Below are 16,656 nucleotides of genomic sequence, written 5' to 3'. Positions count from 1 at the left end.
GTGTCTTGCGAGTTTTATGTTTTGTCTTTAAAGGGAACTGTATTATATTGAATCAGAATAACAAAACAAAATCCGATATAAAACAAGTAAAAATTGTTAACTGCTACTTAAAACCGCTAAGGACAAATACATGAATTTCTAATCCTAAAATTGTTCAAGAAATTGTTAGAAATCTTGGCAGTAGCAATTTAGATATAAAACTTCTCACAACGAATAATATTATATGATTCGATTTCCCTTATATAAATAGAAGTCTATATGTGTGTTTAAGTTGACCAAACAAATTACATGCCACAACAGATAATTCTGAAACACACTATAACTACATGTATGGTGTTGAAAAGTATTTTGCATCCATAGTTTGAGATTACGCAGATGTGTTAAGAAGGCATATGGAATCTGAGTTGCATGTAATTCCGTGAAATCACAAATCTTAGTTATTAGGTACATGTTCAAATATCTAAGCAACGGAACGTAGACCAAAACAAATAAAAAATACTGAAGACATCTTTTTTTTTAGAAATTAGTTTGAATTACGTAGATTTACACATTGATGGCGTCATGACTAAAAGTTTAATGTCGTGTGAATTAAATCGAAAAGCATTGTCATCATATTCAAAATATTTTACGATATAAAAATCCGACTAGAACAACACTACCCCGTATATATTGAACTTCAAATTTAAACGTATCGTTAGTTTGACCAATGCTTAAATTGACAAGTACTGCTAGAATCCCATATTGTGTGTTGTTTTGATGCAACATACCGTTTTCCGTGCAAACTTTATAAAAATTGGGAATGTTTTACGAGAGCCGGATGAATAACTATTTAACTAGGAGGAACATGGAATTCTAGCAGCGGTTTTGATTAAACTGAGATCTTTTTTTCACTTGGTATTTTTATTTTTTGGAAACCGCGGGGTAGTGTTGTTCTATCTCATTTTATGTTAAAGAATATACGTAAGCCATTTATAGCTGTCACGTGATAATGCACCAATGTGGCAGTAATGTACTACCCGAATTTATTGCACTAAAATCTATTTTAGAGGATTATACTAAGTTGTTGATCTTATTCAAAATAGTTATTAAATTTCACGATTTTAAACATAACTGTCAAAATAAGATGCTAAATTGCCCATATGCTTCCGCCGCGTACTTAATTTGAGGGTTGAAATAATTAGTGTGCATGATATTTTGCTGCTGCATATTTAGAATTCTTTGGCAGATCGTTTATAGCATTGTTGGATCTAACGTACATGTTTAGATGAGCATGTTTAATTTGGTTCCGTTTAGCCCTTAACAAACCATGGACACCTTTTAAGATAACCTTTCAAAAATTAATCATTATTCATCATATATGCATAGCTTGAAATGGAACTAGAGAGAGTCATCTATATGATAATGTAAATCTTTATTGGTAAATAATTATAAAAGACATATCGAAACTGTAGATGTATAACAATGATACATGCACAATATCTTTCCCTACTCTGTTCAATGGCAATTTCTGTTGGCAATAATTTGTCTTCCTCTCCGATTCGTATGCTCTGTCCACGTCCTAAACAATATATATATATATATATATATATATATATATATATATATATATATATATATATATATATATATATATATATATATATATATATAAACAAAAAGAGTTTCACCGTATAAGATTTCCGTCACCGCCCCAACCGGAGCTTTAACTCACGACCTTTGGAACCCACTCACCTAGCAGTGAGCGGCCAGCGCGCTTACCACTCGGCCATTTTGGCATTACTCAATGACAAACGGAATCTAGCGCGCGCTGTTCGCGAACTGCACCCTCGTTTGAGATTTAGGTCAAATATAGTTAAGCAAAAATTTGAGAGGATCAGAGCGATTTGGATAGATTTTTTACAATTTTAGGCAATGATGTATACATGATATAACTTACCTTTGGATAGAAGTAGAAAGAGAGTTGTAGATATTGGTATAAAAAGGATGATAATGAAAGTCACAATAGTGCTGATTTGCCACTGTTCTCTAAAATGTAAAGATAAAGCAACACAAACAACATTAAAACAACATTAGGTGTTCATATTTTGAAATCCAGAAAAAAATGTTCTAATCTACATGTGGTACACGTAACTGCTGAACTTTTTTTTTATTTTGTTGTTATCTTTTAAACTTGTGATCTTACATATGGCTGGAATCATCGGCCGTTATAAATGTATCATTTTCAGATGTAAGGGATTTTGAAATTATCCTGCTCTTGGAAACGAGAGTATAACAATCTGGATCTGTAATTTGGATTAGAACAGCTACTTAAAATAGTCAATTAGATTCAAATTATGCAAACATTTTTCTCTTAAAATGTAGGCTTCTAAAAAACTAAAATAAACATGATATCCAATTGTTCGTTTTGATGAGTTTCTCCCTGTTTGCGACATCAAAATGTAGGCTAATAACCAAAATTAATCTCAATTCTTGAAATTTAAAATTTGCAACCTTACATTTGTAAGCATCCGATGAGAAATAATATTCGTCACTTTTGGGAAATGTTGCGCTGCATGGAGCTGATAGATGATCTTGAATTACACCTCCTCGCACATTGAACTCTACACAATGTTCTGAAAATCAAATGTATACAGAAAAAATTAAAAGAAACAAATTATTGAATTACCATATATACATGTACATACTGAGAATTCATGAAACCTGAGAAATATTATAAACCAGATCAGGGGCTGACACATATATTTAAGGTAGCAGGATACTAGTATATTATAATTGAAAGATCTTATTCGAGGATCGAGGAGAGTGAATATTTTGATGATTCAGGGGCTAATGGCCTTTGTTGGTTCATGCAACGATTACAAAAATAAACTCAAAGCTTTGATGAATAAACAAGTATGAAATAATACTGTAAGTTGTTTTAATTCCACGATGTTATAATTTCACGAGATCTCAAAAAGTACCAATCACGATGGTTTTAACTTCGCCCTCCAAGAAAACCAGTTGATATTTACGATGGGTTTATTTTAGCGGAAAAAACGATAAATCGCGAATATAGTGAAATTAAAACCATCGTGATTATTTGCCAATCTACAGTATTCAGAAAAGCTGTATACATACTAAATATTATTCTTGTAGGTGCGCATACTTCCAACAATTTAGTTCTTAGTCCGTTGATCACACAGTGGTATTGGAACTTTTCCCTTGCATTTATGCAATTTTGTCGTGCTGCTATTCTGCTGCAGTTTTTTTTAAAAGGCGGCACTGTCCCATTCTTCTTTTGAAGTGGGACAGGATTCCACGACGGTCACACTGTCAACAGCTTCCTGACAATATATATTCTGACTTGTACACCACTGTTGTGGAAAATTGTTTGAAATTATTTTCTTTCAACAAGAAAATCCCCAGATATTTGACAGTTTTAGCATGTGTTTAAATTAAACCCATTGAATACATTACCTGAATTTGTTGGAAAACTAGAACCAGAATCAAATGAAAAATGTTGTTCATTTTTTCAAGTCTAGAAAATAAGACAACAAATGTATTTCCATTTCTCTTTGCAATACACGTTAAAGCGGCAAAAGTGAACTGTTACTCCCATGAACAGAGGTCAGAGAACGATAATGTTATAATGAATATATAACCAATATATTTGTCATGTTGGTAAATAACAATTTACCGGGGCATGAAAAGGCTGTACGTGTGTGTTTCGACAATAAAAACACACATTCCAAGTAGGTCTTTTAAACAATAAAATTATTTATTTATTGTTTATGTTTGTAATAAGATATGTACCAATGCAGCAAAATATTGCGTTAGCGTACTCCTTTGCAACTTTCGCGTCCTCCTCACAAAATCAAAAACGACCTACGGTTTATTAAATGGGTATCCAAAACACCATCATCTTCATCAACATTGAGTTAATGTAATGTACATATAGTCTGACGAGGTTGAAAATAAAACTCGATTAAATCTAACGATACAACCAACCACATATTGCATGCAGATAAAACATCTAAATATAGCAATTATTTCAAACCATTGGGGGTGACCTCATTAGTATCAACACCCGGTGAGACGTATGGAAATACAATTTAGGAGTTCTGCCAGAAAAAAAGTGCAATGAGTTGTAATTGAAAGACAATGGTTGCATATATTCATACGATGATTCTAAAGTATTTCTCTAAAAATAGGAACCAGATTGAATTTGAGTTGAATAATACAAAGTTATGTTGTCCATACATATATTGATAACATTCACCTAATAACCTAACCGCTGTGAACGAGAGCAAATCAGCATTATAAACCGAAAGTAATATTTTACAAATTCTACATTGGAGCTTCAGAAAAATATCTTGAATTCATAGAATAAAATAACGAGACCAATATTTTTTAAATAAGTACTAGTATTGATTTACTTGTGCAGATAAAAAAGATGAAAAAAAATTACCTTTTTATAAATAGATCTAGTTCTCTTCCTCTGTCTACCCCAAATGACTGACAATCTACGACTGCGCATAGGTGAACTTTTGAAATTTGATATAAAAAAATTGTGTTAATATTTAAACGATTTTTGAATTTCAAATAAAGTATTTACGTTTATTTGAACTCATGACATGCTTACTTTGTTTTTATTTCTTCAGACCATTGACTTGTAAAGTTCAGACTGCCCTTGACCCATTTAAAAAATCTAAACGGGTGTACCTAAAAACCCTGTAACTACACGGGGTGAAATGCCAGCAGCCTTCCTCTTTCTTCTCTATTGAAATATCAAAAAAATATTAACATCTTCAAGTTAAATATCAAATTAAAACGTGAAACCTCGAAAACAAAACATTGAGAGAGAGAGAGAAAGAGAGAGAGAGAGAGTGAGAGAGAGAGAGAGAGAGAGAGAGAGAGAGAGAATATCTGTCTTGATAATTTATATTTTATTCAATATTTTTATTTTAGGATAGGAAAAAATCTGTATAAGCAGGTTCATTGCTAATAAGTATTAGCACACTACACACTTTATCAAAGGTACACAGGATGCACTCGGCTCATCTCTATTTTTCTACGTTTTCATCCGGGTACTTTTCAAAGCAAAAACCTTGATTTAGTGTGTATTTAAACCTGAAGCATTAGAGGGGGCGTTTCAAAACGTAAGCCATAACTTAACAATTAAACTGTTAATTGCCTCATTGGCACTTCAATATCTTATTCTTCAGACAAGATTGGTAAATAAGTAGTGTGTTTAACATTATCCAAAGATGCATCTATTCCTACCCATATATATTTTATTATGCGTCATGTCATTTGAAGATTTCATGTTCAGTCCCTATTACATGTATCTGCCCACTCCCCAGAAGTTAAGAGACAGCAGATGGTAGATTTTCTTGATACTTCGCAATTTAGAACTAAGAGACGAACATGTATCACCACACCTATACATTTCGGTAACGCGTTGCTATAACATGTATATCTTTGAAAACACAAGTGCTTGAGGACAGGACCGACCTCCCCCCCCCCCCCCCCCCCCTCATCCACCCCCACCCCAAGCATCTAGGCCCCCGTGACTCTACTCATTTTTTTCTTTAAATTTTCTATTTATGACATATTTACATTCATTACACAACATTTCTTAAAACAAACATTTTGAAAAAAAACATTATATCCCCTTTATGTATAATATAACAAGTCTGCCATCCGAAAAATACTGCCGGTGAATATTTTTTGAAATGTGCTATCAAACTACATCTACCGGTAAAACACAGTGACCTCATGTGGTAGCGCGATAAAACCGTTTACTGAATATCTGCATGTTATGCCTATGTACATGTACTATACGTGGTCTAATCAAGGATGTCCGGGAATTTACCCCGGGTTGTATTCCATACACCGTTCGGCCTGCAGCCTCAGGGTGTGTAGAATTATAACCCGGGGTAAATCCCCGTACACCCTTGATTGGACCTGGATAACGAATTTATTTCCTAAGTTAAAGAAAGTTTAAAATTATATTATTTCACCAGTGCTTTGCAACTTGAAAATCAATTAATCTGAATTGAAATTGCGCTGAAAACAATTTCTTCATACCAATAGAATATTCAGAAAGAATGATGTTGACAAATAATTTATTCATTTAATGCTCAAGTCAGGTGTACGGAAATTTACTCCCGGCTTGTCAGCCAATGAAATCTTGTGTTACAAGCTACATACTAGGAAATAAATACATTTATCACGTTAACTGGGTCAATTTTTACTGACAAGTTACAAGTTGTTGAACCGATCCATCTTCAGCCAACTGATAAATATAATATTTATTATCACAAAACCTTCAATTTTTAAGTTTTATTGAACGAGGTCACTATTTCAAGCAGTATGTAAACTTACTCTACATTTAGCAATTCTAAGATTGAATAAGTTGGTATTCGGGTTCTTCTGCAAGTGATATAACAGCAAGGATAAAAATTTGATGAAAACATGCGATCCAAAGTTTCAAGAAAATCTTCTTCTTTTTTGGTCTTCTCTAAATAGAGGTTCATGTACTATAGGAATAAATAAGAATTTCCTTAAATTGTATTTTTTTTTATCAGTAATACCAATTTTTTACCTTAAATGTAATAAATACTTATTGTATAATTATTTATATTTTAACTGAGGTCATCTCAAAACATCAAAATACACTAACTTTTGCTATTTATTTGAAGTACTACAAATGTAGATTGGTACTACGGATTCATTAAAAAAATAAGAAAAAAATTACCAGGATAATAGTTTAACATTTTATGTAAAATGTCCCAAGGCGAACACGTTATTCCTTTTTTCATATGTTATTCATATAACGTACACATATATACATGTACAAACCTTCATTTTATTATATTTACATCTACCGAATATGATTCCCTATACTTCTTAGGAATCTTACAGTCCCTTAGAAAAGCCAGACTGAAATCTACACGCCCCGTTTATCGATTGGTCGTAACCTACAGCGACCTAAAAAAATTCACGGACTATGTGAAAAAATCCTAATGATTTTAGACTCAAAGTCTCACAGGAGACGATTTGGCGGGTTTTTTTTTCAGCCAACGTACATGTACATAAACAGTAATTTAGTGAATTTTACTTACTTTTTATTATCAAAATTTAAAAAGACAGATGTAAATATAAACAATAAAATGCTTTCTTTGATACTTCATGCGGGTTATGAAGGTAGCAATCATTGCAGAAAAAAATTTACATACTCAAATGCTGAACTTAAAAGCTGATAAGATAAAGTAAGAACATCTACTTAATCCAGGTTACAGTAAATGGTCTTAGCCTTGTGCATCGGAAGTACAATATGAACCGTAGTCTATAGCAATAATCTCAACAGACTCTAAAAGTAATGAATTGTCGCATTGTTCAAACATTCTTCCACTGTCCTTTGTGCCAAAGGCAATACAAAGCTAAACGTGTTGAGCAAGCTCTCTGTAAAATTGTTCTGCTTGATCGTCCAAAGAAATGGTAGGATCAATTTCTGTGTACGTGTCATTGTGATTACTGCCTTGTCTGTCTATCGTGTTTTCTTCTAAAACTTCATTGTTGTCTAGTCTTGGTTCATTTTCTTGAAAGCCATGTATTTCTCTACTCTCGGTGGAACTAAATACAGGTGACAAATACATAGGATCTGTATTTGATGATGCCTGCTGTTCCGAATAAGCTGTATTTCGAGTGTCCAATGCAGCCAAACTCAACAGTTTGTACTGAGCCTGGCCCTCGTTTTGATTTATTCCACTTGCATTGTGATTCTTTCTGTGACACTTGAAATATATGTAAGCAATTACAAATATAGAACAAACTAAAACAAAAACTCCGAATAAATTTATCAAAGCGCTGTTTTTTAACAAGTCGTTGTTCTGAAGCAAAATATTCTTTGTTGTATCACTTGTTTTTGTTGAAGGTTTAAGGAAGTCGGTCGTTTCTGATTGAAAAAATTCTGTTTTATTTAACATCAAAATGGTTGAAAAAATGGTTGAAAATTGCGTCGAATAGGTCTTTGTTGAACCTGTAAAATATTTCATTAAATGACAAACGTAAAACCCCTGCTTAATTGATGCAATTAAAAAGCATAACGAGTTAATATTGAATTATAATTTTACTGTACACATGAATAAAGAACATACTTAGATGTTGGTATGATATTGTTTCTACAGTTGGAAAACATCCCTGAGAATAGTGACAGCCATCTTTGAAACAGTTGCATATGGATTGACAGTCTTCTCCATAAAAGGGGTAGCTACATTTCTCTGCGCAATCTTTGCCAAAATATCCAATAGGACATTCTAAAATTATGTTATCAAATGCCATTTATGAAACATTTTGAACTGATGAATGCAATATACGAGGGTTTATCCTAAAGTAATGTCACAGATGCGACAAAATCGTGAAAAATCCTCGTAAGGTGACAAAAATTCGTGCTTTAAGGTATATACCAAATTCAATTTATACCTGGAAATTCCAATGCATTGTGATAATTATTTCTGAATATGATATATTTTGTAGAGCATGAGGTAACGCGATACCCGCCGCACGCTAGCGACGTAATTTTTAGATCTTTGGCGTTCTGGTAGAATTTCGTAATTTAGTACTCTATATTAATTCGCCACAATGCTCAATTTTACATTTTTTATCATTTTTGTTTTCATAAAGTAACTAATAAATCTTTTTGTCATCGACGAAGTAGTATATAGGATTCTTTAATGTACGATCAGTTTGCCGAGGTCTCTTCAAGAAGTCATGAACGTAGCTTTATGATATAGCCATTGACGTACAAACCCAGCTTTAATTTTCTTTCAGAGTGTATGTCTTCTATCTATCTAATTGATTTATTAACATGACATCTGCTTTTATTAGTATTAGAACCACGTTTAAGGTACCCATGTCACTCACTCTCAATTTTAGGTTGATATATTTTCTAGTGATTTCTATCCATCGGAGCAAAAAATGCATTATATCACTATTCGCACGTCCAGCCTTTTTATCACTTGATCTAGAGACAAAAGGCATTGAATAGATATCCGAAAAGGACAGTAACGGTCTTAAATTTGTCAAAATAGTTAGAAAAAAAGTTAATAATATATCTGTTTTAAAATATTGTGTTGTTTGGGGCATTTTCAAATTATGAAGCATGTAACTCATTCATATATTCAAACTTAAAAAAAGATTCATGACTCGGCGATGACACGTACATCATGCTATAAACGTCAATATCTTGTTAGGTGTTCAACGAAATTTAATGAACATTTTAACTCGAATTTAAGTTTTGATAAGGAAATTTTTAATGTATAATTTTATACAATAGCGCGTCATTGAGAAGCGCTGTACATAGTTTGACACTATTTTTGGATCACCCCTTGTATGAAAGAACTACCTGAATACATGAACTAACAGAATTTCTTAATTTAGGTTATTCTATATTTGACAGCGTTAACCATCGTTTTTCCTATTAATATCAATTGTTTTTTGTAAAAGGTAAACTATTGATTATAATTACTTTCACATTGTCCAGTATTTTCATTCAACCAAAACCCAAGACAGCAGGCATCTTTTCCATCAACCCTAAAATGATACGAATTTTTTTATGTTGACAATATCTTGAAAAAGTTTACATGTAATCAAAAAATCGAAAATACTCACCCTTTACATAGCCGATTTTCAATAAATTGAACTAAATTAAACAAAGCAATAACCGTTGCAAATAATAACATCATCGGTCGTAGAAGAATACCAGGAAACAATACTATAACATTAAATATAATTATAATGAAAACAATATCCGTCTTCCTGTTTTTACATTACGTGAAAGTTAATATCAAAATCAATTTCCTTTTCAATCATATTAAAAAAGCATTTATTTATTGAGGCCCAGTTTCAACTTAGCTGTATGTTTATGAAATTATTTCTCATGGAACACTAACCTCCAAGTTCTAATTTGTGGTCAGCATAAAGGCAATTACAGATATACGACATTTTCCCCAATGTACGGTACTTGGGGATATGCCTTAAGTCGAGTTAACAGGACCTAAACTCATTAATTATAAAGAGTAAATAATGGTTGTTCCTAATTTTTGTATGCAGTTAATGATAATTTATTAACATGTACATGTAAGGTACAGATATACATGTATATAATTCATGATATTGATAAGCGCAATTTCTTGATTAAATTTCACTTGTACACTGTTCGGGTTTTAGATAAAATCATTTTTGAGCCTGATGTATTTTAAAGAAGTTTTGATTATTCCTAAAGTAATACATCTAATATATATATATATATATATATATATATATATATATATATATATATATATATATATTAAGGATGTCGACGAGCTTTCAAATAATCGAATTTCTTAGTCGATTACTCGTTATTAAGTAAAAAAAAAATATTAAACTCCTATATTTTCATAACTATTCAGTTTTTGAGTAACGAACTATGGAATTCCATATACGAACACTACATCATTGCTAGCTGCTTTTTCTTTTTTAAGCGCTTAGCATACCGGTATATGCTAAACGCTTTGATTCGTGTAATCAGAACCCAGAAGCTTTGGAAAGGCGCTACCTATTACGAATCAAAGTATTGAGAGAACTAAATGCTGGACTAGTTTAATATGTACCTCTTTTTGAACAAGAATGACACATTATGTACAAAAGCCGAGAAGGATCATTCGAGATACGAGATTCAAAATACGAGATTCGAAATACGAGATTCAAGATTCGAAATTCGAGATTCAATATCTAATTAACCAATCAAATCAAGGATCTGAAAACACGTATCCTAGCGACATCAAACTGTTCTAAAAAAAGATCATTAGTCCAAGCTCTTATATACCAATAAATGCTATGTTGACTTCTCCCTAGCTAGCTAAATAATTGTTTGTATTTATTTTTACACAGAATATTCAAGTAGACTAGTAATAATGCAGTGTGGTTCGCAGATCTAAGCGATTTTGTTTGCCCTGGTGCATTTCCACCTGATGCGTTTGAACCCTGGGGTATTTCACCACCAATAGTTTAAACCCCGGCTTTATTCACCCTTTTTGTGTAAAAATGCGGTTATGGTAGAGAGCTTTATAAGCGGAGCCAATTTTTTCGGTAGGGGAGGGGGAGGGTCCTAGGCCAATTTTCAATAATTTTACTATGTAAATGAAATAAGCTTCAATTTTTCCGAGAAAAGTCCAGACCCCCTGAACCCTTCCTTTATAAACCCCCTCCGCGCATGAAGATTATAGTAACTAAAATATGTTTTAATCTAAATATAAATAATCAGTCCAGGTTTCACCAATAAATATAAGCATTACTTATCGTTTTTTATGTATACAGGCATACACTAGTACTATGATTATAAACTAATCATTGAAATATTACAACATCATACGGAATTATTAATCAATACAATTTTTTCCCCTTTTCTTGAGTAAACAACTTTTTATGAGTCTTACTTTTGGCATTGTTTTCAATATAGAAGGATACATATTCTGTATAATTAAAGGTAGGGATAATAGGTGCCAGTTTGTTCACATTGCCGATTTCTTGTGCAGAGAACAGTAAAATTTTAAAAATTTGATTGTGCATGAATTTTTCAAAATCTGTTGTTGTAGTTTGTTATAATTCATTCATTGATGTATCAACAAGAAAGAATAGAAGGTATATACAGGCATATGTATCACACACAAGTTGAGTGTCTCTGTAGTTTCCTACCCCCCCCCCCTCCCCACGCACCAAAATTGACAATAAATGCATATAAATCATACAAAAGTTTACTTTGTATGTACGTTACTCTCTAAAGATGTATATAAGCACTGCAAAGATGTGTGTACTCTTAAATATACTACTACATTACACTTAGCCAGATAAATTGTAATAAGGGTGAAGCTACAAGGGTCGAGAAGTGCAAATTTACCAATTTGTCGCCATACACACAGAAGACCAAATAAAGAAACTGTGTGTGGTGTGGGGAATGCATAGAAGATGGCGGCAAATTATCTCAAATAACCAGTGCGGAAACCAACAAATAGGCTGGTATTTGTTACCTATCCTGCAAATACATTGATAAAAAATGTTATCCTCATATAACATAGCCGATTAAGTTAATGTTTACATAATTATATAGTCAACGTACATGTAATTTTAATGTACATGGAGGAGGACGTACCAGGCGGGGATCCAGAAAAATTATTTCCAAAAATGATCGGTTGAATTACATTATATGCTTTGAAAACTGTTTTTAACTATCGTGCGGGTCAAAATGCACGATAGAAGCTATGTACAGTGGAATTGGAAACTTTCATTTTATATCAATATGTAGTATTACCTATTATAACAAATGAGAGTATAGCCCAACTGCCACAAACAATACATGTCTTTTACCGGCACCACCCCCTTCCCATAAAAAATGAAACAATTGTCGTTTTATTTGCTAAACATGTGTGTGGTTCAAGATTTTTCTAAGGACATACCCGATTAGAATTGAAAAATGAGTCGTTTAAAACTAATTTTGTCAATTTTTTTAGATTCATTTGGTTATATTTTGGTCCATTTGGGTACTAAATAGATGCACCAACGCAGCTCTAATTTATTTATACAGCTTTTAAAACCAGTGGATAAAAAAATTAAAGTCGAACTCGATGAGTGCTAATACCTGTGTTGAATGAATGGTACAGTAGGATATGCGCAAAAAAGTCCCGTCTACTCTTTTCTACCCTATATTTATTGGAGCATTAAATCCATTATAAGAGTCAAATTTAATCAAGAACGGATATATATATATATATATATATATATATATATATATATATATATATATATATATATATATATATATATATATATATATATATATATTTATCTATAGTGAATCGTTATGGAGCTACACAGAAAGTTTGAAATTAATTTGCCGAGCCAAATCAAAAAAAGCCTGGAAACGAAGAGAAAACGAAGTGGGGACAGAATAACTGACAAATTAAATTAGGACTATATAGCCCCCCCCCCCCCCCCCGAAATTTATATACTGAAAACAGATTATTGAGTACAACATCCACACACATTTTAAAGAAAAGTTCATGTTTTTTTTTAATCATTTTCGCTAGCTAATGTAAGATATCACAATTACCCCAAACCCCTCCACGGAAAAGGAAATGCTAGGTGATGAGAGAGAGAGAGAGAGAGAGAGAGAGAGAGAGAGAGAGAGAGAGAGAGAGAGAGAGAGAGAAATAGCAAGCGAGAGAGAGGAGAGAGAGAGTCGATGTAAACCACACGTGCGCTACATGTAACACCGTTCAAATTAAAGCTTGCTAGTTGGTCTGCCCTACCCTAGCTATATCCTCTCTTTTCTCTTTTGACAAAACTCTCTCTCTCTCTCTCTCTCTCTCTCTCTCTCTCTCTCTCTCTCATATCGACAATGACATTGATACCCTACAATACACTATTCCTATCTGGATTGTTGTCGTTGAGGTTGTAAATCATTTTATCTTCTATGGTTTAAAACTTTATCATAACCTATATTTTGACATGTTGATTATTTCATTGAATTTCGTTTCATAGCTAAAACCACACTCAGTTTTAATTACTTAGATTAAACAGATCTTTTTTCGCGAGCCGATTTTTACACAGTTGGGGCGAATACACTACGGGTTAAAATAGTTCGGAGGGAAAGTACATACAGGACAAACAAAATTAGTCACTATGATACTTATGTATACCTAGATAAACAAGTTATCAACAAGTTGTCATTTTTGGCATCCTGTGTCTGCAATGAAGGCCCTGATATTGCAAGTTAAACCCCTGTCACACCGGAGCTGCGTCCTCACGGCGATCCCGCTGCGTCCTTAAATAATGTAAAACGCCGAGGTAAACGCAGTAGAGTCTCCTACAGCGCCGTAAGAACGCAACGGAATCTTCGTCCGTCGCGGTGGGATCGCCTTGAACACTGAGGAACGCCATGCGACGGCGCGCACTTTGAACATGCACAAAGTACGCACCGTGGCTCGGCGTTCTGATAAACACGCCGTAGAAGCGTAGTGAGATCGCCGTGGCAGCGCCGTAAGATCTCCAACAGCGCCACGAGAGCTCCGTCGGCGCGCTCAAGGAACGCAGCTAATCGCCGTGTAGACGCAGTGATAAGTCAATTGCGCTTGCACGAATACCTCACGGAGTGCTATGGGATCTCACTGCGTCTCTATCGCGCTCTCACTGCGCATCCACAGCGTTTGAACAATTAAGTTGTTTTCGATTTGGCTGCGTTCACACAGCGACCCCAAAGAGCTGTTGCTGCGTTTATCGCGCTCTCGTGACGTTTCTTCTGCGTTTATACCGCGCTCCCACGGCGTTTTTAGTGCTTTGTCATCAAGACCACGAAAACTCGAAAAATGGCTGTTGTACATGTACAATAGCAAGCGATGTAATAATTATCAAACTGGATGTAGATGACTATGTAAAAAGTAGCATTTGCTAATATTCCAAGACCTTTCAATGGACGTAGATGGAATTCATGCCATTTGGTTCTGATGTTTTCAAATATTTTCTATGTTTTCTAGCAACTTATAACTGATCTTTTTTATAGACCTGACTACTAAGAGTTTAATCCTAGTCCTTCACAAATTGTTTAGAAGTAACTATGTTTCAATTACAATGTACCTTTTCATAAAATCAAAACATTTTTTTAATCATTTGTTTACTAGTTGTAAATTCTTGTTTGTTTCCCATACAATTGTACAAATTAATATTAACCTACCAAGAAGTAAAGAACGTCTTGTGCACGCAGTCAGCGCGCAGAGCACGCCGAGGACGCGCAGTAAAATCTCCTAGCACGCCATGAGCGCGCGGCGGAGACTCAGCGAGAGCGCAGTTAATCGCCGAGTAGAACTCCGTGGAAACGCAGTTACACGCCGTGGGAGGTCTGTAAGAACGCCTCGGTCGCCATGGTCAGGACGCCCTGACGACCCCACTTGTAAAATTTTCAAATAAAACTCTATATTTTTTCTTAATTTTCCTTGCGATCCTACGGCGATTCCATGAATTTTACAACGCCGTGAACACGCCGTGGGGACGCAGCTTGGTGTGACAGGGCCTACAGTCATGTAATGCTATTTAACCTTTGTGACCTTTAATCCATGTATGAATGAATGTATGATGCGTAAACGGTTAATCATACACAGGTGGGAAACTCAGAGATTCGGGGACTCAAAACCTGCATCCATACTCTTTGATAGACAGTTCTGGCAGTTTGGTTACTTTATTTAGAAATACATGTAAAATATAACTTTGGGATTTGAACACTAAATTTTCACTCATGATCATCGTACTAGATGTGCCGAACTGTTTGGAACTGTCAATGTTTATGTCCATGTAAAATGATATTAAATCGATCTTTGATTTGGGCTGCTTTTCACTGATGTTGTAATTCTGACTATACGATTACGCTTGTTAATTAACTGCTTGGTAACCAACAATTGGACTTGTGATTCCTAAGTTTAAATTTGAGTTGAGCCTCAAGTACATCAAGAAGACGAAAGGCTTGTAACATGTGCGATTGCCAGTTGTAGACACTACTGTAACTTTCCTACACATTTATACAATGCGATTAATGATGTATATTTACGTCATATATATATATATATATATATATATATATATATATATATATATATATATATATATATATATATATATATATATATATATATATATATTTGCATAACGATATATTTTTTTTTACTTGCGGGATGATGGGATTACCGCTATCCGCTATGTAAACCAACTTGAAAGATGATTTGATAATATCATATGTATTACTATACTCGATACAATTTGAGTTCAAGCACTTGTTTTTATAAATCATATAATTATGCAGATCGTAACAATAAGTAGACATTAAACAAATTAATATTTGAAATTTTATTATTTCAAATCATTTTATGGAAATAAATTTAAAGATAAAACGCATTAGTATTCCAAGAAAGTGGGGATATTAACTTGTCTTGCAATATTTTCTTTTAAGCTTGCGTTAAAATAAAGGTCTTTCTTAACTTAACTTGATTTTAGAGTTAAGATGTAACAGCTGCTATGAGAACATAAGTAGTTGGATAAGCTTGAATATTATTTTGTATTGAAAATCAAGACGCTTTCATGAAGCAAAAATGTTAACCCCACCGAACCTAGTATATGGATCAGATATTTTCTTTACTTAAGGTGGAATAACACATCATCACAAAATGGCTGACCGCTGATCGAAACAACATTTCGTTTTATTAAAATTATTTTATGGAGTAAAAAGCATGTAACTTACTCTATTGCCGAGAGAATAAGGTGTCGGACTTGTGATCCATACATCCCGAGTTCGAATCTCGCGAGGGCTTTTGATGTTACTTACTGGGATAATTATTTTATATAACATGAAAATACGATATCTGTCTGTGTGTGTAATTCTTGAATATAGAAAATTTATATTAATAGTATACCTTTACTATAAGGTATATCATATATTGTAGGAATTATGCCTGCTGTTCGATCCGATTTTATCTATTCTTATATACTGGAATAAATTACACATTCAATTGAAATATATATTTCATTCATGTCGAAACATAGAAAGAGTAAACGTTTGAAAAGCTCATTTTATTACAAACATTTTACGGG

The 16,656-nt window shown here is 33.5% G+C and overlaps 1 long non-coding RNA gene across 1 annotated transcript; it reads right to left on the bottom strand.

Moving 5' to 3' along the window:
• Positions 1-6,654: 6,654 nt before the first annotated feature.
• Positions 6,655-9,577, bottom strand: LOC117691030 (uncharacterized). The gene is made up of 3 exons (XR_010709808.1): positions 9,512-9,577; positions 8,142-8,300; positions 6,655-8,023 (listed from the first exon to the last, which is right to left on the bottom strand). It is a non-coding gene; the product is annotated as an uncharacterized lncRNA (long non-coding RNA).
• Positions 9,578-16,656: the final 7,079 nt, after the last annotated feature.

The sequence above is a fragment of the Magallana gigas genome, chromosome 9 (assembly GCF_963853765.1).
Source record: "Magallana gigas chromosome 9, xbMagGiga1.1, whole genome shotgun sequence".
Lineage (NCBI taxonomy): Eukaryota > Metazoa > Mollusca > Bivalvia > Ostreida > Ostreidae > Magallana > Magallana gigas.
Note: the sequence above shows the minus strand (reverse complement) of the source record. Positions and strands in the feature narration are given on the sequence as shown.